Source organism: Macrobrachium nipponense, chromosome 22 (assembly GCF_015104395.2).
Source record: "Macrobrachium nipponense isolate FS-2020 chromosome 22, ASM1510439v2, whole genome shotgun sequence".
NCBI classification, from domain to species: domain Eukaryota; kingdom Metazoa; phylum Arthropoda; class Malacostraca; order Decapoda; family Palaemonidae; genus Macrobrachium; species Macrobrachium nipponense.
Window position 1 is genome coordinate 57,117,020 of NC_087213.1, and position 23,267 is coordinate 57,140,286.

Below are 23,267 nucleotides of genomic sequence, written 5' to 3' on the forward strand. Positions count from 1 at the left end.
TTGCTGTTTCCGTACCATACAACATTGCTGTTCTTACCACCGTCTTGTGAAATTTTCCTTTTAACCTAAGCGGCACTCTTTTGTCACAAAGAACTCCAGAGGCCGCTCTCCAGTTGTTCCAGCCTGCCTGTACCCGATGTTTTACTTCCTCTTCCATACTTCCTCAGCGTTAACAAAAGCTCCCAAATACTTAAACTTATCAACTCTCCTTATTTGCTCTCCACCAAGCTGAATACTTTCTCTATCATCCCCCTCAGTGGTGGTACACATATATTCTGTCTTAGATCTACTTATTCTCATTCCTCTGTCCTCCAGTACTTGTCTCCATCTTTCCAATTTCACTTCCAGATCTTCCCTGCTCTCTGCACACAGAACAACATCATCCGCATACAATATGTTCCATGGTACTGTCTCCCTTACTTCCTCTATTATAACATCCATCACTATGTTAAAGATAAATGGGCTCAGAGCCGACCCCTGGTGTAATCCTACTCTCACCTCAAAACCTTCTGTCTCCCCAAACACTGCTCCTCACTCTGGTAATATATTCCGGTACAATCTCTTGTATCAACCGCACATACTTCTCTGGCACCATCTTCTCCCTCAGACTCCTCCATACCTCTTGTCTCGGGACTTTCGGTCATAAGCCTTTCAAGGTCAATGAATACCCATATGTAGGTCCCTTTTGTCTTCCCCGAATCTCCATTATTTGCCTCAGACAAAATATAACCATCAGTTGTTCCCCTTCCCTTCATAAGTCCCATCTGCTCTTTACCTATTTGTACTTCTTCTCTCAGTCTAGCATCTATCATCTTTCCAGTATCTTCAAGTGTGGAACATCAATTTAATGCCCCTATAATTACCACACTCTTGGACATCGCCTTTCCCTTTAAAAAATTGGCATCAATATACTCCACGCTCATTTGGTATCTTTTCCTGTTCAAGGATCTTTATCATAAGATCGTACAGTATATCCACTCCTTCATCTCCTAATGCTTTCCATGCCTCCACCGGAATCATGTCTGGTCCAGTTGCCTTCCCATTCTTCATCTTCTTTCAGTGCATTTAGTACCTCTTGCCTAGAAAACCTCATTACCATGCCAATATTCACTTGCCCATCCTCTCTACTAGTCTATTATATATATGAATACATATGTATATATATATATATATATATATATATATATATATATATATATATATATAATATATATATATATATATATATATATATATATATATATATATATATATATATATATATATATATATAATATATATATATATATATACATATATATATATAATATATATATATATAATATATATATATATATATATATAATATCTATATATATATATATATATATATATATATATATATATATATATATATATATATATATATTTATATATATATATATATATATATATATATATATATATATATATAATAAAAGGAGCCCATAAAAACACCAAAATATAGAGAAAAAAGTACTATATTTCAGAGACTGCTGTCTCCCTCTTCAGGTAGACGAATGAGAAAAGTTTACAGAAAAGGTGGTATTTATACAAAGAGGTCCATCCACAAACAAGCCAATTTAAGTCACCCCCGCTGATAATCTTCCTTTAATCTTCTTAAGTGTTGGTTGAATGAAGACGTTGTCGATCGTATCTGAAATCCATGCTCCTTTTGAGATGTTCATTACCTGCCTCTCTTTATTAAGGCCGATTCCATCATTTGACTCTTGTACCGGCAGTTGCTGCTATAAATTACACGTGACAAATTCCAGTTTATTCTATGGTTATGTTCATTTATATGGTTGAAAATAGCCGAGTTCTGTTGTCCATACCTGACTGACCGTTTGTGTTGTATTAATCTCTGGGGAAGGGATTTACCTGTAAATCCGATGTAAGATTGGTCACAGTCCTGGCATGGGATTTCGTATACCCCAGAGTCCTTGGAGATGTCTTTTGTTGGACGTTAATCAGGGATTTGGCTAAGGTGTTTGGGTAAGTAAATACAAAAGGGTTCGATTTTCCGAGGGGGTTGGTTATTCTCTTAATCGTGTCCAGGTGGGGAATAATTATTTTATTGTTGGGTGTATCTCTGGTCTTGTCTTTAGGGGGTCGGTAGAAAATTACGTATTGCTTTGTGAATTGCTTTCTCATATATGTTTAGGATATTTTAAAGACGAAAGTTGCTTGCGAATTAGTTCAAATTCTTTTTCCAGGCAATTCTGGGGAACAAATTCGTAAGGCCTCTTAAGAAACAAGTTACTAGCTACACCTATCTTGATAGTAATGTCGTGATAGCTAAAGTAGTGAATGTATGAAAGTGAGAACGTTGGTTTTCTGTATATGGTAAATTTGTATTCTGTCGTATCTCTGATTATTAAAACATCAAGAAAAGGAATTTTGTTGTCTGTTTCCCATTCAACTTTAAATTTGATGCTGGGCACTAATGTGTTTAATTTCGAGAGGAATTCATTAAAATTGCCCCACCTATTATCCCAAAATGTTAGGATATCATCCACATATCTCATCCACAGCATGTTTGGGTTTTATTGCATTTACTGTATTTGCAAAGTATTTCCATGTACAGATTGGCTTAGAACAGGACTTAAAGGACTACCCATACTACACCCCCGAATTTTTGCTTGTAGAAATGATTCCCCTGAATGAATACGTTATTAGATGCACATAATTCAACTAGCTTTATTATTTTGTCAAGCGCCAAAGGGGAAATGATCTGAATAGGGGGATAATTTTACCCTTAAAAACTGAAGAACGTCCTGTACTGGTACTTTAGTGAACAGGGAATCTACGTCAAGGCTTAAAAGTTTTATGTTGTGAAGTGGTATATGTGCTTCTCTGAATTTGTGACAAAAATCTTCCGAATGTTTAATGTGACTGGGAGAAAAAGTGCCTAAAAAAGGGGAAAGGTGGCCAGCTAACCATTTAGAAATTTTGTAATTGAAAGCTCCGGCACATGAAACGATGGGTCTGAATGTCTTTGTGAGTTTTGGGAAGGCCATAAAAGTAGGGTAATTTAGGATTAATTACTTTAAATTTCTCTAATAGTTCAATACTCTTTTTGTCTTTGCCAGTTAATCTTACTTTCCAAAAAAATTCTGTGGGAACGTTTTGGAGGGGATTTTTCGTCAGTTTTTCGTATGTGTTTGTGTCGCTAAGGAGCTGGTTGATTTTGTCAAGGTAGAAGTCTTTGTCCATTATTACGATTTTGCCGTCTTTGTGGGATCTACTTATTATAACATCTAACTTTTTTAGCGAGTGGATAGCTATCATAAATCTGCGGGGAACAGGATATTTCTTATGTAAGTCAGTTAAAGCATTTAGTAAACACTCCTTTTAAACATATCTCTTCACGGTTGTAGTTTTTGTCAGATTATGAATTTATCAAAAGCCACTATGAAGTCTAGTTGTTTTTTGCGGTCTGGCATAAGGGCGAAGGATTAAGCCTAAATTTAAAACTAAATGTTGATTTACAGTAAGGGGGTGTTGGATAAGTTTAAAACTCTGTCTTGTTGCTCAAGATTATTCCATGCACTATTGTGTATTAGGTTATTTAACTTGCGTAGAAGTCTGTTGGAATGAGTCACGCTATTATAGGCAGCAATGTCGGAACAGAATGAAATCAGATACCTGTATATGTGGTCTGTAGTGAGGAGGCGAAGATTAGACTGGGTTCCATATATCACTCTGCGTAGTACGAAGATGTCGTTTTTCGTATCGGTGATTCTTTCCTCCAGGAAAATCTTGTGTGAGAGAGGGAAGGGGTCCGATTGCAGAGTCATCTCCCGAATCCGTACATTTTGGTAGTACTTGTTCTTTGAGGCATTCATCTAAAAGTGTTTTTGGTTTTTCAGCCGGTGTAGTCTGATCAGTTCTTTCTCAAACTTGCGAAAAATTGGCTTGACTTCTGGAAGTGAGTGAAGAATCCTGGAAAGGCGGTTGAATTCCATAATAGGCTGAAAATGACTAGTAAAAATGTTCTGTAACAACAGAATTCCATCTAATAAAAGGAGCCCATAAAAACACCAAAATATAGAGAAAAAAGTACTATATCTTTCAGAGACTGCTGTCTCCCTCTTCAGGTAGATGAATGAGAAAAGTTTACAGAAAAGGTGGTATTTATACCAAGAGGTCCATCCACAAACAAGCCAATTTAAGTCACCCCCGCTGATAATCTTCCTTTAATCTTCTTAATTGTTGGTTGAATGAAGACGTTGTCGATCGTATCTGAAATCCATGCTCCTTTTGAGATTGTTCATTACCTGCCTCTCTTTTATTAAAGGCCGATTCCATCATTTGACTGCTTGTAACCGGCAGTTGCTGCTATAAATTACACGTGACAAATTCAGTTTTTTTATTCTATGGTTATTCATTTATATGGTTGAAAATAGCCGAGTTCTATTGTCCATACCTGACTGACCGTTTGTGTTGTATTAATCTCTGGGGAAGGGATTTACCTGTAAATCCGATGTAAGATTGGTCACAGTCCTGGCATGGGATTTTGTATACCCCAGAGTCCTTTAAGTCCTGTTCTAGCCAATCTGTACATGGAATACTTTGAAAATACAGTAATAAATGCAATAAAACCCAAAAACATGCTGTGGATGAGATACGTGGATGATATCCTAACATTTTGGGATAATAGGTGGTGGGGCAATTTTAATGAATTCCTCTCGAAATTAAACACATTAGTTGCCCAGCATCAAATTTAAAGTTGAATGGGAAACAGACAACAAAATTCCTTTTCTTGATGTTTTAATAATCAGAGATACGACAGAATACAAAATTTTACCATATACAGAAAACCAACGTTCTCACTTTCATACATTCACTACTTTAGCTATCACGACATTACTATCAAGATAGGTGTAGCTAGTAACTTGTTCTTAAGAGCCTTACGAATTTGTTCTCCAGAATTCCTGAAAAAGAATTTGAACTAATTCGCAAGCAACTTTCGTCTTTAAAATATCCTGACCATATAATTGAGAAAGCAATTCACAAAGCAAACGTAATTTCTACCGACCCCTAAAGACCCCCACAAGACCAGAGATACACCCAACAATAAATAATAATTCCCCACCTGGACCAGATTTAATGAGAATAACCAACCCCCTCGAGAAAATCGAAACCTTTGTATTTACTTACCCAAACACCTTAGCCAAATCCCTGATTAACGTCCAACAAAAGACATATCCAAAGCACTCTGGGGTATACGAAAATCCCATGCCAGGACTGTGACCAATCTTACATCGGATTTACAGGTAAATCCCTTCCCCAGAGATTAATACAACACAAACGGTCAGTTAGGTATGGACAACAGAACTCGGCTATTTTCAACCATATAAATGAACATAACCATAGAATAAACTGGAATTTGTCACGTGTAATTTATAGCAGCAACTGCCGGTACAAGAGTCAATGATGGAATCGGCCTTAATAAAAGAGAGGCAAGTAATGAACATCTCAAAAGGAGCATGGATTTCAGATACGATCGACAACGTCTTCATTCAACCAAACACTTAGGAAGATTAAAGGAAGATTATCAGCGGGGGTGACTTAAATTGGCTTGTTTGCGGATGAACCTCTTGGTATAAAATACCACCATTTCTGTAAACTTTTCTCATTCGTCTACCTGGAGAGGGAGACAGCAGTCTCTGAATATAGTACGTTTTTTCTCTATATTTTGGTGTTTTTTATGGGCTCCTTTTATTAGATGGAATTCTGTTGTTACAGAACATTTTTACCAGTCATATATATATATATATATTATATATATATATATATATATATATATATATATATATATATATAAATATATTTATATATATACATACATACGGGAAATCGTCAATACAAAAAATACCACTGCAGAATGAACTTGAAAGATGTGCATGGGTTACAAAATAACACCCCCCACCCCACCCCCCCAAAAAACAATGAAATTTAGAAAAAGAATAAAAAAAAAAAAAAACATACCACCAACCACATCACAAAAGCGAGAAGAAAATAACCCTTCAGAGGAAACAAAAGAGAGAGATTAAAAGAAAAGCAATGGGGCAACTGGTCGCCTTTGGCAATGGAGTGGAAGCTATTACATCTGAACAAGTAAACAAGAAGACACTTCGGGGACCGAGTACTGAAGAATTCATCAGCGGTTCCAAAGAGTGGTTGATATGATCTTCCTCAACCTTTCCCTCCCCCACTCTCCTCTCTCCCCTCCCCCTTCCTCACCCCTCTCACTGGGAAGACCGAAAAGACGACAGAAGGGAAGCAGACATATGGACGGGAAAGAAGAGAGAGCAACAACAACAACAACAAAACAGGAGAAGGAAAATGAACTGGATATATATTTCAGAAAGGTTAGAAGCGACATAGAATGGTTCATCATAATTTTCAAGGACGTACATTGTGATTTAGTTAGGCAAGATTCCCTACTGGGAAAGTAAATTCACAGCAGTATGATGCTTGTTTGATTTTTTTTTAAAAACAAAACCTTTCTGCTGTGTATATTTGAAAAAAAAATCAAACAAGCATATTACTGTGGATTTACTTTCCCATTTTATTGACTCAGGTGATTAAGAGTTTTGTTTTAAAATATTTCATATTATTATTATTTTTTTTTTTTTTTTTTTTTTTTTTTTTTTTTTGCTCTATCACAGTCCTCCAATTCGACGGGTGGGTGGTATTTATAGTGTGGGGTTCCAGGGTTGCATCCTGCATCCTGCCTCCTTAGGAGTCCATCACTTTTCTTACTATGTGTGCCGTTTCTAGGATCACACGCTTCTGCATGAGGCGGAGCTACTTCAGCCTCTAGTTTTTCTAGATCCTTCCTCAGGGATCTTGGGATCGTGCCTAGTGCTCCTATGATTATGGGTACGATTTCCACTGGCATGTCCCATATCCTTCTTATTTCTATTTTCAGATCTTGATACTTATCCTTATTTTCCCTCTCTTTCTCTTCAACTCTGGTGTCCCATGGTATTGGCGACATCAATGAGTGATACTTTCTTCTGACTTTGTCAATCAACATCACGTCTGGTCTGTTTGCACGTATCACCCTATCGTCCTGATACCATAGTCCCAGAGGATCTTTGCCTGATCGTTTTCTATCACTCCCTCAGGTTGGTGCTCGTACCACTTATTACTGCAAGGTAAGCTGATGTTTCTTGCACAGGCTCCAGTGGAGGGCTTTTGCCACTGAATCATGCCTCCTTTTGTACTGGTTCTGTGCAAGTGCCGGGCATTCGCTTGCTATGTGGTTTATGGTTTCATTTTTTCAAATTGCACTTCCTACATATGGGAGAGATGTTATTTCGTCTATCGTTCTTTGAACATATCTGTTCTTAGGGCCTGATCTTGGTGCCGCTGTTATCATTCCTTCAGTTTCCTTCTTTAGCTCTCCCCTCAGTAGCCATTGCCATGTGTCATCGCTGGCTAGTTCTTTAGTCTGTCTCATGTATTGTCCGTGCATTGGTTTGTTGTGCCAGTCCTCTGTTCTGTCTGTCATTCTCCTGTCTCTGTATATTTCTGGGTCTTCGTCTACTTTGTTTTTTATTAGTCCTTCTTCCCATGCACTTTTTAGCCACTCGTCTTCACTGGTTTTCAGATATTGCCCCAGTGCTCTGTTTCCTCGTGTTGACGCAGTCCTCTATTCTTAATAGTCCCTCCTCCCTCCTTCCTTCGTGTTATGTAATAGTCTGTCCGTAATTTGTTCTTGGGTGTAAGTGCTTTGTGTATTGTCATATGTTTCCTGGTTTTCTGGTCTATGCTGCGGAGTTCTGCCTTCGTCCATTCCACTATTCCTGCGCTGTATCTGATTACTGGCACTGCCCATGTATTTATGGCTTTTATCATATTTCCGGCGTTGAGTTTTGACTTGAGTATCGCCTTGAGTCTCTGCATATATTTCTTTCCTGATCGTGTCCTTCATCTCTGGTGTTTTATATCCCCTCCTTCCATTATTCCCATTGGTATTTCCTGTCTCATCTATGTGTTTGATGTTGCTCCCATCTGGTAGCTTTATCCCTTCAGTTCTCGTTACTTTGCCTTTTTGTATGTTGACTAAGGCGCATTTTTCTATTCCAAACTCTATCCTGATGTCCCCAAATCCATCCTTACAGTCCTGGATTAGGGTATCTATTTCCTTGATGCTCTTACCATACAGCTTGATGTCGTCCATGAACATCAGATGGTTGATTCTGTTGCCTCTTTTCTTGAGTTGGTACCCGGCATCCATCTTCTGTAGTACTTTTGTCATGGGAATCATGGCTACTCCGATGAGTAGTGGGGACAGTGAGTCGCCCTGGAAGATCACTCTCCTGATATTAACTCTGCTAGTCTTGTTCCAGAGCTTGTAAGTATGTATTCAGTTGCGCATTGTATTTTTGAGGAAGCTGATGGTGTTTTCCTCTGCCCCATATATTTTCAGGCATTCTATTAGCCATGTGTGTGGTATCATGTCGAAGGCTTTCTTATAGTCTATCTATGCCATGCTTAGGTTGGTTTTCCTTCTCCTACTGTTCTTCATTACCATTTTGTCTATCAGGAGCTGGTCTTTTGTGCCCCTACACTTCCTTCTGCAGCCTTTTTGTTGGTGGGGGATGGTGTTGTCTCCTCTAGGTAATTGTATAGCCTTTCACTGATGATACCTGTTAGTAACTTCCACATTATTGGTAGGCAGGTGATAGGCCTGTAGTTACTGGCTATATTTCCCTTACTCCATTTGGGTGCATGGTGATTTGAGATACAATGCTGGAGTTGTTCTGCTATTCGTGGGTGTAGGGCCTTGAAGTTTTTGACCCAGTATCCATGGACTTCATTGGGACCTGGGGCTTTCCAGTTTGGTATTTTCTTTAGTTGGTGTCTGACTGTGTCTGTCGTGATCTCTGTGAATCTTGTTTATTCTCCCTGTTTCTTCTTCCTTGACTTCCTGGAGCCATGTTGCATGTTTGTTGTGTTATACCGGATTACTCCATATGTTTTCCCAGAGTCTCTTACTTGGTTCGGCTTCAGGAATTTCTGGGTGGTTGTCTTCCCCTCTTAGTTGGCTGTATAGTCTTTTCTGGTTGGTTCCGAATAGTTTGTTCTGTTGGTATCCCTTATTCCTGTTCATGTACCGTTGGATCTTATGTGCTTTGGCCTTAAGCCTCTGTTTTACATCTTCTATTGTGTTGTTTAGTCCCCTCTCTTGTACTTTGTATTTCTCGTTGAGTTCCTCCCTTGTTTTCTTGCTTCTTAGCCTTTTTTCCGGCCACTCCTTTCAGTTTACTCAAGTCAGATCTCATCACCATGATTTGCTTTTCCAGGTGCCTTTTCCAAGGAGGTTGCTGTTTTTGGTTTTTCTGTTGGGTGGTTGTGCTGGTGGTGTTGGTGTTCGAATCCCCATCAGTTTCTGCTACTAATCTTGCTCCTGCATATACCAAGTTATTTGTTTCTGTGATACGGTGTGTGTATTATGCCCCATTATTTTCATTGACCTCACTTGTTTTCTCCCTTAATTTCTTGGTGTTGTAGGCTTTCATGGAGGGGATCTTTGTTCTCTCTGTATCTGGCTCCATCCATTGTCTAATCTTTTCTACCATTCCGTCCTCTCTGTTACTTCGTCGGTGTTTCGTTCGTGTGTCGTTGTTTGATACCTTCATCCTCCCTGTCGTCTTCGTGGCATCGTCTCTCAGTTCGTCTTAGTGTAAATCGTTGTCGTGTGACATTTCCCTTTCCAGTTCTTCTCTTTCTGTTGGGGAGAGCCAGTTGTTTTTCTTTATGTTCCTTACTTGGTCTGCCAGCCTCTGCTCTGTTTGGGGGGTGTTATTCCTCTCATTCCAGATGTTGACCAATCTTCTTCTATATCCTCTCTCCGTCGGGTTGCTTCTGATGTAGCATCTCCATATTTCCTTATTTTCTTCTCTTGTCCATTTCTTCCTTTTTGCTTCTGTAGCTCCAATCTCAGGCTGTTGATTACTGTCGTTGTGGTGATCAGTTGCTGGATGACGACCTCCAAGTACCTGACCGTCTTCCCCTTCAATTGGGTGAATACCTGGTTGCCGGACGAAGCTCCTCTGTTGCCAGAGGTTCCATTTACGTCGTTGTTGTTTATTCCTTCATTCTTTCCATCATTGCAGAGTTTTGCTATTTAACCCATAGCTGGACCCTACCCCATCAGGGATAGGTATCATTTACAGCTGAGTAGACTGAGGAAAATTATGGTAAAGATCCTTTCCCAAGGAATCAACGCCGAGGAGAGCGGTCACCCATCCAACGACTGACCAGCCCAATGTTGCTTAACTTGACTTAAGTCCATTGAGGACCTAGCCCACTCCTCCACGGCGCCACATTATTATTATTATTATTATTATTATTATATTATTATTATTATTATTATTATTTTATTATTATTATTATTCACAAGATAAACCTCCTATTCATGTGGAACAAGAATTCGGTGTTAACTTGAAAGAAGTTATAACAGATAATATGATATACAGAAAGAACAGATCAGTTATCAGAAAAAAATTATGAATAAATTAATAAATAAACAGTTGTATTGCTTTAGGGTAGCAATACACAACATCTTTTGCTACTAGAAGGATGTTACTTTATTCTAATATGATGTTTTCAATACGTACCTTCAATGATAAAAAAAAAAAAAAAAAAAAAAAACAAAAAAAGTTGTTCTTATTTTCCAACGAGAAGAAAAATGAAAACGTCAAACGTTCAGTTATTTCAAACTTGAATCCTGAATAGTGCGATGACGGTTAACGTTTTCAGTTTTAATTAAAAAAAAATCTTTCTCCGACAGCAATCCTGCTCATTACAATTGTTTTGAAAAGTTGCTATCACAATTATTCTGCACATACAAGATTCGCCACACCCTTACAGTTTTTTTTTTTTTTTTTTTTTTTTTTTACTAGCTGTACATAAAAGCATAAAACTCGAAGTACAAACAGAAATATATCACTCGAACTTCAAAAGTACTCTCTCTCTCTCTCTCTCTCTCTTTAATAAACGACCATTACGCTTCAGCAATACTTCTTCTATAACGAGACGTTTATAAATGACAAATCTGAAATAGGTCGTTACAAGTCATTGCAGGCCATTCGGACTTCAGGAAGTATGGGTCAAGAGAGGTCAAATGAAGTCAAGGGGGGGGGGGGGGGGGGGGGGGGGTGGGGGGGGGGGGGTTGGGCTGAGAATGAAGGTGGTGATGTAGGAAATAATAATAATGATATTAAATAGGATGGAGGTAACTGTTATTATTATTATTTTATTCTTTATTTATTTATTTTTTTTTTTTTTTGCTCTATCACAGTCCTCCAATTCGACTGGGTGGTATTTTATAGTGTGGGGTTCCGGGTTGCATCCTGCCTCCTTAGGAGTCCATCATTTCTTACTATGTGTGCCGTTTCTAGGATCACACTCTTCTGCATGAGTCCTGGAGCTACTTCAGCCTCTAGTTTTTCTAGATTATTATTATTATTATTATTATTATTATTATTATTATTATTATTTTTATTATTATTATTATTATTATTTGGAAGGAGACCCACTTTCAAACAAGTCTTATTATTATTATTATTATTATTATTATTATTATTATTATTATTATTATTATTATTCATAAGACGAACCCTATTCATCTGGAACAATCCCAAATAGGCCACTGGCTTGAAATTTAAGCTTCCAAAGAATATTAAGGAGTTCATTCGAAAGAAGTATCAGAAGGTAAAGGGAAATACAGAAAGATATCGGTTATTAGAAAAAGCAGAACAATTAAGAAATTATTAAATAAATAAATGAGAATAATTAAGAAAACAAGGAACAATAACGATAAATGTAATAGGTAGATGCAAATCACGACGATGAAAATGAAACACGAAAGACAGGAATAAACATGACAGAGATATACCAATAAAAACTTAATATAGACAATAAAGATCTGAATAAAGCAAAAAGGGAATAATTGGGACCTTGATAATATAAGGGGGGAAACATCATAATTATAAGAGATCCAGTATGTAGTTGGTGGGTGAATACATCACAATATGAAAGGAGTGTTCAACTGAAAATATTCGAGGTCAAAGAATATGCTCTCTCTCTCTCTCTCTCTGTACTCATATACATTTAGGTGTAAGCATATAAACGGTTTATTAACCAAGCAATCGCACAGATACATGTATGTATGTATCTTTGTATGTATGTATGTATGTATATAGCCTATATGTATGAATGACATATGCGTATAAATGAGTATATACTTACATACATATATATTTATATACATGTATATATACATACACACACACACACACACACACATTATATATATATATATATATATATATATATATACATATAATCATATATGTATGTTATTTAAATATTATAGGTATATATATATATATATATATATATATATGATTATATTTATATATACATGTACATATCAAACAACCCATGCCCAGCACTCGTTCCTTGAAACGGCCGGCCTTTAAAAAAAATTATTAAAAAATACAAGTGACCGCAGTTCCTCATGGCTACCAAACCATAATTGTCAGCCCAGGCAATTGGTGCCTTTATTTATATCTCATGGCTGATTGGTTTCGGCCATTACCTGGGTACAGCTCTCCTTTCCGCGTTACCGAGGAGGTGGTGGTGAATTAAGGGAAGGGGGGTAAGGAGGGGCCAGGGGTACGCTACCGTTTCGCCGAATTTCTCATGTCCGAAAGGGCGTCCCCGTTTATCACGTAACTAGGAAGGGGAATAAGTACTGATAAATGGACGAAGACGTGTGTGTGTGTGTATATATATATATATATATATATATATATATCTATAAAGGTAAGATCTTTCGACTCGACGTCCTTTACTCAGCAGACAAACGTCGAGTCAAACGATCTTGCAGAAACTCCGTTATTTTATTTTTCCTTCGTGGCTTATACCTTTATTTATGGATTTATCACGTTCCAAACTTACGTGATTCAGTTATACACACACGCATATATATATAAATACACACACACACACATATATATATATATATACATATATATTATATATATATATATATATATATATATATATCGAGCTACAATGTCCTTTAATATCTAATTTGCTCTACCTCGGAATTAATATATTTTCATATATGCTTAACCGAAGGGAATTTTTTCTCTTTAATTGACTTGCTGGACCCGTCCGCGAACCCATGGATTTGAAAGGCGCCATGGGTTCGCGGCCGGGTCCAGGCAAGTCTATTATCGAGAAAAAATTCCCCTTCGGTTTTAAGCATATATGAAAATATATTAATTCCGAGGTAGAGCGAATTAGATATAAAGGACATTGTAGCTCGATATATGTATATGAATCACGGAAATTTGACTATTGACTATATTATATATAATAATAAAATTATATATATATATATATATATATATATATATATATATATATATATATTACCATTATATATATATCATATATATATATATATATATATATACACATACATACATATATATGTATACAATCATATATATATTTTATATATATAATAATATATATATATAGATATATATATGTATATATATATATATATATATATATATATATATATATATATATGCATACATACATAAATCTTACAGGTATGAATTGATGTGTTAGTGAATTACATATCGTGTGCCCTTGCTTGGAGATAGAGTGAGCTGTAGAGACGACCTTCTTGAATGAAGGAATATGATGCGTGTGTTTTTAAGCTGGAGGCTGTATGTACTGTTGCCAGGGGCAGATTGGGGTGTGGTGGGAATGTACATTCGTTTGTACGGATGTCACAGATCTGACTGATCGAGGCACTTGGGGGAAAGACACATTCCTTTGGGATAGGAAGAAAGACGGTTGAGCGAACGCCAAATGTCGGGAGAATACCCATCTTAAAGGTATGGCACATATTTTAAATGACTTAGAAACAGTTGCCTTTGAAAAGAGAGAAGTGTGAAATGTATCTCTTTACTTAATATTGCCTTTGAAAAGAGAGAAGTGTGAAATGTATCTCTTTACTTAATATTGCCTTTGAAAAGAGAGAAGTGTGAAGTGTATCTCTTTCCTTAATATTGTGCTATGTATCTTTATTACAGATGGGCTCTATTCCATGATATTAGAGACGCGATTCTCTATCTTGACTAATACTATGTAACAATTGACATTTTGGGTCTGGGAGTGAATACTTAGCCAGGAGAGTGGAATGATAACAAAATAGCTTTCCTTGTGGGGCAGACTTGGGTTTTATCACTATGACTTATTAATCAATTTACTCTATTTTATGTTCATCTGCTTTGGGTAATAAATAGTATATTTTTGTATTTATATGAGCTTAATAGCCTAGTGACATGCCACAGGTAAGAATTGTTAATTTGTGTAGTTTTGTCTAAAGGGAGGGAGTTAGAGTGGTGGACAGCAGTTTAACAAGCTTTTTATATATTTTATAGGCTATAGGTACGCTAACGAAGAGACTGGTGACTAGTTAGACATATATTTTTTGGTAGGAAAAGAGGTTATGATCATGTCACAGGCAACTCGGGGTCCTTTTTGCTGATTCAGTGTTCTGGTGGGGTGTTGAAAGCGTTGGGTTACTCGGGTACCTCTCTGTTTCTCAGTGTTGGCCAGTTTGCAACTCATGAAAACCAGTGTTTTAAAATGTGTAGGGAAAAAAAAAAGTTTGATTTTTTACATATTAATGTGTTTCGCAAGTGTGGTGAACAGGCTATGCATATTTGCGATGCGTATACAAATTCAGTTTCCAGTCATATGAAGATGTGAGTGTATTTTCGAGTTTTCTTTCTTCTTTTCTCCTTTTTATTTTTATTTACTTTGTTTTTATTCCTTTTTGTTTGTGGTGAATTTACTCGAAGGCTGTTTTTGTTTTGATATCTCTCGAAATTCGACAGACATTGTAATGATGTGAGCGAGGGTTTCGGTTGTTGTGAGCCATGCCCAGAGAGAGAGAGAGAGAGAGAGAGAGAGAGAGAGAGAGAGAGAAGAGAGAGAGAGTTTGTGTGTATGAGTCTGGATGACGGGGATCTTGTCGCTGGGTTGAATCGCTTGGTAAGCGTTTTGCACCTTTTTTTCCTTTTTCTATCCCTCCCTGTTTTTTTGTTTTGTTTTCATGGGATGATACACTAGGCGTGGGGCGTGTTTGTTTTTTGTTATCCATTATTGGGGGAAAATTTGTATTAATTTTTCTGGATTGGGTTTTGCATGTATATAAATACATTGATGTTACTGAGATCGGGGAATCTTATAGAACATAAGAGCTTCCGTAGAGAGAGAAAAATGGTGGATGCTGAGGCTACCAAAACACTGCTACATCACGTAACAAACGTGAGTGCGGGCGTGAGCCCGTTCAGGGGAACGGTAGAAAGTGTGTTATCTCAGCCAGAGCAAATATTTATTGAAGGTGTGAAAAGTTATTTAAACGCAAAGAATATAACGGATGATATAGAGGCGTTTAGGGAGGCGAAAGCTTTGCTAGATTTCAATAAAGGCGATCTCTCCTATCGTTGCAGAAGTTTCCAATTTGCAAACTGTCGTACCTGGACTGATTTGCAAGCATTTTTGAAAACAGCTTATGGCTCAAAGGAACACGGAGATATGGTGAGGGACCTTAGGGGTCTTTATAAAATACAGAAGGGCACTAATAGCCTCGTAGAACCTAGTTCAAAACTTTTTGACTCAGGGGCAGATTAGGTAGGAAAATTGAAAACATCTAAATGGGTTACAGGAAGTAGTATCTCACTTGATAACTTACATAAACTGATCCATTTTTCGATTCTCTTGCACTATGTACCGGATGCAATAGTGAATAGCTTTGATGAAAAAATTGAACCTACTTCAGACGAAGAATTACTTTATGCCCAAATTGAGAAACATATGTCTAAATGTCCCACTGTAGACAGTACAATTTTTAATAGGAAAGGCCCAGGAAATAGGGTGCAAAGAGGCACAGAATTTCCTCCTCCCCGTCTGTGCGCAAAAGTTGAATATAACAAAAGATCGATTGATCAAAGGCAACAGCAGTTGCGCTGTTTCAACTGCAATAAACCAAGGCATCCAAAGAAATTGTGTAGAGATAAATACTGTGGAGTGTGTAAGAGTACCGATCACTATTGGCAATCTTGTCCGTCCCAGATACGAAGAGATGCGAGGCCTACACCTCAAGGTTCAATTATAATGTGAAGACTTCCCAGGCGGGTCAAACCATAGGGCAAAGGGATCGGTGAAATTTTTGGAAGGCCGATCAACAAAAAGGGTACAGGTGATTAGTACGTGCCATTGTGGTCTCTTGGGGGACGGCCCAGAGCCCAGCCCTATAGTTAATGGAACAGTAGGGGATGTGGATATCCCGGTATTTATAGACTCAGGAGCGTCTATAAATTTAATGGACTATAATTTTTATCAATCCATGTTTTCCAAATACCCTTTGCAACCCTCAACGGAGACGGTATGTGATGTGCAAGCCCATAGATTAAATACCCTGGGTTGTGTTCAAATACAGTTTACTCTCGGTGATAGAGTACTAACAGAACCATTTTTGGTAATGAAAGGAATTGCGTTGGGCAACAGAATTTTGCTGGGTCATCCTGCGTGTAGGAGACACAAGATTTCGATCCATGCGGGTGCTAATGGGATAACGGTCGGAATACCTGGTGTTTTTCTTCCTTATGAGGACATGGAGATTATTGAAAAAGGAGATGTGCTCGGTGATATTAATGGCGATGATAGGGGTGTTATGGAGAGAGGTAATATTAAAACCCACATTGGTGATATGGGAAATGATTGTGGGGATTCTATCAGAGTTCATGGAGATAACAATTATGGTGATGATATTATGGATGGGGATGTGGATACTAATATTGATGTTATTTCTGATACTAACAATGCTGGGGATAATACTGAGGGTGGTAATGTGTATGGGGTGGTGGAAAGGGAAGATACTAACCGCAAATATAAAGGTGTTTTATCTGAGGATATTATGTTGTTACCTGGTTCAAAGACTATGGTAAAAGTCAAATTGAAGGAAGTGAGAAAACCTACGGATGTGTGTGTTATTGAAAATAGCGAGAGGCTTAGAAGGGTTATTAGCACGGCATCGGTGAACAGGGTATCCATGGATAGGACCATGTGGTTGGAGTTACTAAACTATTGATACAGTTAGGAGATACCAGAAGAATACATATATATTGGATTTCCAAGATTGGAGTCGTGATACTGGTTCAGTGGCTATCGTAGAGGGGAAACCTGAGTTTTCGGAGGCAGAAATGCAATCAAGGAATCGGATATTTAGAGAACATTTAGCTAATGCGGATTATAATGAACATGTTGAAGCGATAAGCGAGCTCTTGGCAGAATTTGGGGATACAATAGCCTTACAAGGTGATAAATTGGGGTTGACTAATGTGTTAGAGCATAAGGTAAATTTGGAGAGTGGCACAAAACCTATTTATTTTCCTGCATATCGCATACCTTTCAAAATCAGAGACAGATAGAGAAAGAGGTCAATAGATGGGAGGAAGAAGGAATCATTAAACCTAGCGTGTCTCATAACTTTCCCTTGCTAGCGGTGCCTAAGAAGGATGGTTCTGTCCGCGTATGCGTCGATTTTAGACGTTTAAATGCAAAGACGATCCCTGACCGTTATCCAGTCGCGTGCATACCAGATCTTTTTGTTGAAATCGGGGGACATAATATTTATAGCTCAATTGATTTGGCGCAGGGTCTTTTGCAGGTCCCTCTTAGTGAAAGTAGCAAGGAATATACTGCTTTTTCAGTGCCCAAGGGACATTATGAATTTACGCGAATGCCTTTCGGTTTATCAGGCAGTCCGATGACTTTTACCAGGTTGGCGAACACAGTTTTGCACGGGTTATTGGGCAAAAATGTTTTTGTGTATATGGATGACATATTGGTCGCAACAGACACGATCGCGCAACACCTGGAAGTGCTTAAAGAAGTACTTAGGAGGCTTAGATTAGCGGGGTATGTGAGTTAGATAGAGGGGTGTTCGGCATTATATTTCATGGAGGTTAGTTATATAAGCGATAAAAGGGGTATTTGCTGTTAGACATTATGGGTTCTCATTTGATAGTGTGTTTGTCAGGTGAGGATTCAGTGGGTAAAGATTATATTTTGTTTAGTGGGAAATTCTTAATATTTGACCAGGAGATTGAGTATATTAATTAATGACGGATTTGTGGGGTAAAGCAAGACTTTAGTTATTTTATGATCATGTACTTTTTAAATACGGACACACGATGACTTTAGAGAATTCCCTACTTCAGTACCAGAGGTCGAGCCGAGTCTACACACGAATGGCGATTCTATGGACTGCCTTTGCAACGGATGTGATGTCGTCGATATATCATCTCAGGATACATTCTGGGATGAATCAGGAGTCTACAATCTTCTATGAGGAGGGTGCGAGTAGCACTTGCATGGAAGTCATGGGATATTTCCTTGACAACGGGGTGGTGACAACGTTTCCTTCAGTAGAAAACGTCGAATCTACAGTTCCGCGATGAGGGGGTGTTGGATACACTCACGAGGGTCACAGATGCTGAATAATGGCGCATGCTGAGTTGTTTCGAGTTGGTTTATGTACTCGACCAGCATCTACAGCTACTCGTCGAGTTCTGCTAATCTTAGTGACGAGGATGAGCCTTTCATCAATGAACGTTACACAATACCAATATTAGTGATTATGCTAGGTGTTATACTGATCACAATTTGTGCGCTAGGAGTTCTTAAACTTCTGTGCATCCGGCGAGGCACAAGGGCTCCAGCAACAGAGGTAGCCCTGAATCATGTGGCAAGTTGATACATTGTGCATTAGTTGCTGATGAGTTGTGCGACAGTAGTGCACAAAGGACATAGGTGGCCGAGCCATCTTACAGGTATGAATTGATGTGTTAGTGAATTACATATCTTGTGCCCTTGCTTGGAGATAGAGTGAGATGTAGAGACGACTTCCTTGAATGAAGGAATCTGATGCGTATGCATTTTTAAGCTGGAGGCTGTCCGTACTGTTGCCAGGGGCAGTTTGGGGTGTGGTGGGTATGTACATTCGTTTGCACGGATGTCACAGGTCTGACTGATCGAGGAACTTGGGGGAAAGACACATTCCTTTGGGATAGGAAGAAAGACAGTTGAGCGAACGTCAGGTGTCGGAAGAAAACCCCATCTTAAAGGTATGGCACATATTTTAAATGATTTAGAAACAGTTGCCTTTGAAAAGAGAGGAGTGGGAAATGTATCTCTTTACTTAATATTGCCTTTGAAAAGAGAGAAGTGTGAAGTATATCTCTTTACTTAATATTGTGTTATATATCTTTATTACAGATGGGCTCTATCCCATGATATTAGAGACGAGATTCTCTATCTTGACTAATACTATGTAACAATTGACATTTTGGGTCTGGGAGTGAATACTTAACAGGAGAGACGAATGATAACAAAATAGTTTTCCTTGTGGGGCAGACTTGGGTTTTATCACTATGACTTATTAATCAATTTACTCTCTTTTATGTTCATCTGCTTTGGGTAATAAATAGTATATTTTTGTATTTATATGAGCTTAATAGCCTAGTGACATGCTTGCAGATAGAGGGCGCCTCCTGCTGCCACAGGTAAGAATTGTTAATTTGTGTAGTTTTGTCTAAAGGGAGGGGGTTAGATATATATATATATATATGTTTACGCTATATATTATTATATATATATATCTATATTATATTATATAGAAAAGATAGATGATATACAAATAAAAATATAATATAATCATAGTATAATATATATTATTATATTGATATTTAATTATATATATAATATATATAGATATATATAGATAAGAATGCATACACACATATACACAAAAATGCATATCCAAATACGAAAATACGTTCCCATATTATACATAACACATTCAAATACGACTATACGTTCATATAGTTGAGACATTCAAATTCGTTTATAATACACAGACTGAGAGATTCACTGACTTAAACTAAAAATAAATAAATAAATAAAAAAAACGTACAAAAGATTCTTCTGAATGAAAGCATACTGCGAGGCATGACGAAGTATGAGAACCATTTGTAGAAACGAATATATATATATATATATATATATATATATATATATATATATATATATATATACATATATATTATATATATATGTGTGTATATATATATATATATATATATATATATATATATATATATATATAATATGTATAACTTTACCGGGTGGTAACGTTTTTTATTATTTTTGTTCAAAAACGAATTACCTGAAATATTCCACAGAAGCCACAGCAAAGGATGTAAAGAATAAAGAACTTGACATTTCTAGAATCTCTAAAAATAATTCAGGGGAAAATGTAACGCTCTTACGCCATACAAAATCACAAAGACTTCGGATACACTGAATGTATTCACGTACATTTTGGAAAATGGATTACCTTTAAATTTATTGAATACCCAGGGAAAATTGCATTGAAGTTATTAAATCAAATGAAAATATTAAAAAAAAACATACCTGCATTAAAAATTACAGAGAAAGTTCCTTGATAGTCCGTATGTATCAAGAAAAATAAATGAAATTGAAAAATTATAAATAAATGTAAGTATTACATGGCGTCATCTTGGAATACTAACAACTATAGTAGATTCACATCAACCGTGCATTTGATGTCTGGGTCAGTCTCTTACGACGCTCCTGATTGGCTGTTGATAAGCCAAACATATCACAGGGCTGGAAACTCTGTCTCTCGGAAGAGATCACATAGGCAGGATGTATGTTCCACCTCTCCTGAGGGATACTTTTCAAAAACGTATCCTCAGGAGAGGTGGAACATAGATCCTACGCATGCGAACTCTCGAGAGAGACTGAGAGTTTCCAGCCCTGTGAATGGGTTATCAGCAGCCAATTAGGAGCGTCGTAAAGGGCTGGCCTAGACATCAAATGCACGGTTGATGTGAATCTACTATATATAATTGATTAAATCAGGTGGAAAATTGTTTACTGTTGTCATGAATATTAATTTTCAATTTATTTTTTTCATATTCCTCATTAGCCAACTGAGTGATCCTAAATAGTTAGCAAATTTGATTAACTGATTACCATAAGTCAAACTGGCGTCACAACTTAATATACTAATAAAGTTTACTATATCATAGTTTTACGAGATCACTGAGGTGATTAATAGCTCTCCTAGGGTTTGTTTGTTTGTTTGTATGGTTCTTTTATGTTGCATGGAACCAGTGGTTATTCAGCAACGGGGCTCTTCCTAGGGCTAGGATTAGATATATTTTACGTGTCTAAGAACCAACTGGTTACCTAGCAACGGGACCTACAGCTTATTGTGGGATCCGAGCAATATTATATCGAGAAATGAATTTCTAATCACCAGAAATAAATTCCACTGATTCCTAATAAATAATAAGCGAAAACATAATTGCATTCAAGCAATGTATCGGAATTACAGTTGAAATCATAAGCTGACTGTGCTTCAATTATTTTAAAATAAATAAAAACTACATCTCACTAAAGAAAACTTTTAAAGTTTTCTTCAAAACCTCTTTCATTTCTGGGCAAAGAAACCGCAACAGATTCAAAATTACATTACCTACCAAAGTCTGTAAAAAGAAAAAAAAACCTTTCGAAATATATAAAAAATACATATAAAAAATATGAATGGAATTATGAGTTTGACAGAGTATCAAATGAATTTTATAAACTGCCAACAAAAATCCCCTTCTGCCAATAAAAAGTTTGCTGGTACGCAGCCCGCTACAATAAAGTATTTTCCAAACCTTTCCCTTTCGGGGGAGGAGGAGGGGACGGGGAAGGGGGTCGGGCGGGAAGGGAGAGGACGAAAAGAGGTGGGGCAGGGGGGGGGGGGTGTTACCAGAAGAGGAGATGGAATGTTACTGATCAATCTTGCTCTACTTCTTTTCCGTCTTGACTTTTTCTTCTGTTTTTATATTACAACTTAACGAAGACCCCATTTCAATAGTTTTGATACAGGTAAAAAAAAAAAACACTTACCAGTGCCGTGCTTATTCTTACCTAGGCACTACTGAGAGAGAGAGAGAGAGAGAGAGAGAGAGAGAGAGAGAGAGAGAGAGAATTACATACCGGATACCCCAACGGAGACTAACTTCAAAAATCTGGAAAAACATGGAAGAAAGATCGAGACAGAGAGAATAATATTAGTATGAACATTGCACTAAATGTGGTCTGATCCCTGACTGCCAAATTGTTCCCATGTTCCTTATAGTCTTATCACAGTTAAACTAAATCAGAATAAAATCACGTTCAATTCGTTTCCATTTCTTTTCTACGAAGCCCTTCCTGACCTTGATTCCATACGAATAGATAAAACGTTACCAGTAACATGAATGTTCAATGGTGCATCTCTGAACCTTCTTTACCTCAAAAGGAATTCTTCACAATAGCTGCATAATACCTATGCAACGTTGTCCCTTTCCTCTCCTATGCGAGAGAACCTTGGGCATTTATTTCATCGTTCCTCTCCGTCTTTCGTTTATCCACATTCCTGGAGCACCAAAAGCAAATAAATAAATAAATAACAAATAAATAAAACGTGGTTTGAGTGTGTACTTCGTGCAATCCAGCCTCGGGTTTTCAACCGATCATTTCGTCCGCTTAGGCCTATGTTTCCAACCAATCATTTCGTCCGCTTAGGACTATGTTTCCAACCAATCATTTCGTCCGCTGAGGAATAGGTTCCAACCAAATCATATTCGTCCTTTAATGACTATGTTTGCAACCGCATTTCGTCCGTTAGGACATATTTCCAACCAATCTGTTGTTCCTATTAAAGACTATGTTGAACAATGATTTCGTCCGCTTAGGACAAAGTTTTCAATTAATCATTTAGTCCGCTTAGGACTGTGTTTCCAACCAATCATTTCGTCCGCTTAGGCCTATGGTTTCCAAACCCAATCAGTTTAGGTCCGCTTAGAGGACCTATGTTTCCCAACCAATCCATTTAGTCCCGTTTCTTTAGGACTATGTTTCCAACCAACAATAGTCCGACTTAGGACTAGGTTGCAAACAATCATTTCTTCCCTTATTAAGGATTTATGTTTGCAACAATCATTTCCGTCCGCTTAGGACTAATGTTTCCAAACCAATCATTTAGTGCCTCCAAGACTATTGAG